The 3,721-nt window shown below is 39.9% G+C and overlaps 1 non-coding gene across 1 annotated transcript; it reads left to right on the top strand.

The window, feature by feature from the left end:
- Nucleotides 1–232: 232 nt before the first annotated feature.
- Nucleotides 233–338, top strand: LOC120104279. The gene has a single exon (XR_005506740.1). It is a non-coding gene; the product is annotated as a small nucleolar RNA R71 (small nucleolar RNA).
- The last annotated feature ends 3,383 nt before the right edge of the window (nt 339–3,721 follow it).

Genomic DNA, 3,721 nt, shown 5'->3' with positions numbered 1-3,721 from the left:
CAGGTCCATAGAATGACTTATTTCACAAATGGTCCCTTTTCTTTGAGAACTCGGGGATGCTTGACGAGAACATGAAGCATGGTGGAGGGAGTTTTCATTTAGATTTTCAAATAATTTCCATGCTTCATGCTCATTTTGAAGCATGAATGTCCCCCCACATGCGGCATCAATCATCTGACGGTTTCGTTCTGTCAATCCGTCATAAAAACATTGCACTAGTTGCCACTTAGGTATTTGATGATGAGGGCATTTACGGATTAGGTCCCTAAATCTCTCCCAAGTTTCATGAAATTCTTCTCCCTCAGTTTGGGAGAAGCTTGTAATGGCACGTCTAAACTGGTTCGTTCTTCCTATGGGAAAGTATTTTTTAAGGAATTCTTGTTGCATTTGATCCCAAGAACGAATTGAGTTAGCTTCTAAAGAATTCAGCCATTGTTTGGCTCTATCTTTAAGGGAGAAGGGGAATAATCTAAGTTTCAGAGCATCATCAGTGAAATTCTGAATCTTGACAGTGGTGCAAATTTCAAGGAATTTATCTAGGTGTTTATATGGATCTTCGTTGGTGAGCTGATAAGTGCTTAATAATTTATAATTTGGTTACCTTTCCACAGCACTTATCAATATTTTTAAACTGATAAATACATATTTTACCATGAAATTGAACAAACATTGAAGTAAGTTTAAAATATGGTAATTATTCTCTTAAACTAGATTCTGAACTTGTCTCTCTCTTGGTTGTAATCTTTCATGAAAACTACAAAAAAAAATATATAAGGAGATTGTGTTGACCCGACTAAGGTTATAACTAAATGGGCTTTGGTCCTGATTTGATTAAAAGTTATAATTGTATAGGAAAATATTTGATTAACCCTTTTATTAAGTCACAGTCTGATCTGGTTGAGTCCAATCTGAAGCGGTTTAGTAAGAATTAAATGACATTGGGCTCGAGAACAAGTTCAAGCCAAATCAACGATCATGACCCACCTCAAACCCAAAGTAATTCCCAACCAATTCCTTACATGCCTTCATATAAAATTTATAAATTTAAAAAAAAAAGAAAATAATGAATATAATAAAATAAACAGTGCATCACGGATTCACTGTTCATATGAACAGTGTTAAAAAAAAAATTATAATGAATCCACTGTTCATCTTCTTTCCTCCTCTCCGCAGTGCATCACGGTCGAGATTTCCGTCGATTCTCCCGTTCCGGCCATGAGATGGCGTCGCCCGAAAGATCCTCCACGCGGTGCAGCCGGCGTCCATGCGTCCGTCCGCGATCACCGCCCAGCCACGTTCTTCCTCCGAATCAGCCCGATCCTCCGCCCTCGCTTCAAAACAACAGGATCCCAGCCGGCTGCAACCAATGAGCCGTTCCAAGCGCCCAGCAGCCGAGATTCACGTCCTTCGATCGGCCCATTCCAGCCAGCGACCGAGTGGAAGACCAATCTCCTCCGCGATCATCGTCCGCCCAGCCATCAGCTGCCGAATCACAAGAATGGCATTCCGCCTCTTCCCCTTTCGGATTCTCATCAATCCTCCGATTGGCTCCTCCCAGCGTATCCCCTGCATCTGTGAAGGAAATTCCAGCATCCTGCGATTCAGCCCTCCCGCATCAAGCCAAGGATCACGCATCCAAATCGGGATATGCATTCAACCTTTCTCCCATCCGTATTCATCTTCCACGGACCACTCTTCCGCGACCGGCTGCCGAGATCCAGCCGATGATGTGCATTCCGCCCAAGGATCATGCGTCCGCTCCCTTTGGATTCATGGCTGGCTTCACCAAGAGAGGAGAGACCTATATAAGAGAAGTGGGAGAGGACCGTGAAGGAGGGGGGGGGCACGGTTCCAAGAAAAAAACAGAGCTTGCTCTGTTTTGAAGAGAAAAAGAAAACCAAAAAAAAAAGAGAATAAAAAATAGAGAGGGTTTGAGGCGGATGGCAAAGGAGTTCTTCAGCCAACCAATGGAGATGACAAGCACCATGAGCAGCTGAGCCTCGGTTTAGGGGTTTGATGAAGCCATAGAGGAGTATTCGTTTCATTTTTATTGATTTGAGTTTGTATTGTAAGATGGTTGCATGATGAAGAATTTATCAATTGATCTTACGATTTATCCAATTTATGTGAATCATTTATCTTGCATAAAATATTTTACATAGATTGATCTATTTCATCGAATCCAACACCTGTGGTTTGGAGGAGATATTCATGTGACATCGATTTCATGTTTAATGACTTAATGATCAGATGCATCATGCTAGGTTAGACAGGTCATGCTTATCGTTAGAGTAGATGGTTTGTGCTAGACTTAGATGATTCATGCTGGGAATTAGTTATAATTTTCTTTTGTGATTGCTTTGGCTTGTAGTCGGAAGCAGTCAAGTCTTACATACAACTCAATCATTGAAAGCGTCACAGATATAAATCTATCGGTGGAATCTAGCCCTAAACACCTCTCTCCATAGATAATTCATACTACTACACCCATATTAATTCTTAGTTTTTATCATTTACTCTAGCTTATCCCCTTTGAAGTAATTATTTAATTAGGAAAAATAACTTGTCTCCAATCCCTGTGGACCGACACCCGTAATCACTATCCTACAGGATACGTGCTATTGCATTGGTTTAATTTCAAAATTGAAAGAACCGATCAATTTTTGGCGCCGTTGCCGGGGATTGCTAGCATAGTTATTTTTCTTATTAAAAAAAATTATTTAAAAATTTTAAAAAAATTTTAAAAAAAATTTCTATTATTGTTACTTTTCTTATCTTCTTTTTCTCCCTTACTAATTTTTTATTTATTTTTTATCAGGAATCGAGGAAAAAAAAATCTGGGATGATCAAAAGGAGAACTGCCGGAAAAGAAATGCTGTAGAGGTTTGCAAAAAAAAAAAATATAAATTGCTGGGGAAATTCCCTTTGGTAACCTCTAAACTTTTCTTATTTAAATTAATTATTAGTTTGAAATTTTGTGGTGATTGTTTGATTTTAATTATAGCAAAATTGTGAATGCATGCTTGATACACATATACAAATCAATTTGCACATAGTAAGGGCAATCACCCCAACAAGATAAGAGCCGGATTTCATCACCGAACTCTTGCCCAACTTAGGTGAACTCAATCTCACATAGTGTCATCTTTAATTAAAATCAATTAGACGTTGGCTCCTAGGGACATTCGAGCTCAATAGGACGAAGATCACCGAAAGTTGCACCAATTTCGCTCTGTGGCTTAGTTGATGTCTAGGCAAGCTTTGTCCCTATAAGGGAGACAGTTCATCTGTTCGAGGCAAGTGGGTTTTAAGTGGGACCTTTGCGAACGTATCGTGACCCCTCCACTTACCTGGGAGCTTACCTGGTCAACTCGGTTCATTAGACCGGATTGGAGGCTTAGGTGCCCTCTTCAAACCAGTTAGGACTGTCTAGTGATTTTAGGACAAAGACTAGAATTGATATGCTTTTCTCTTTTATTGCATGCTTGATTGATCGAGTACTAGTGTATGCACGGTAGTCGTTCTAGAGTACAAAACCTATTATCTTTTGACCCTGAAATAGAACGAACCCTTAGGAACATTCGAGCTAAGATCAAAACATTAGGATCATCCCCACCTCTTAAGATGGCTGAAGAACAACCCAAACTCCTGAGGGAATACTTTACTCCCACTATTTACACTTCCCCATCTTGCATTCGATTACCTGAGGTAGCAGCTGTAC

Source organism: Phoenix dactylifera, chromosome 1 (genome assembly GCF_009389715.1).
Source record: "Phoenix dactylifera cultivar Barhee BC4 chromosome 1, palm_55x_up_171113_PBpolish2nd_filt_p, whole genome shotgun sequence".
NCBI classification, from domain to species: Eukaryota; Viridiplantae; Streptophyta; class Magnoliopsida; order Arecales; family Arecaceae; genus Phoenix; species Phoenix dactylifera.
Note: the sequence above shows the minus strand (reverse complement) of the source record. Positions and strands in the feature narration are given on the sequence as shown.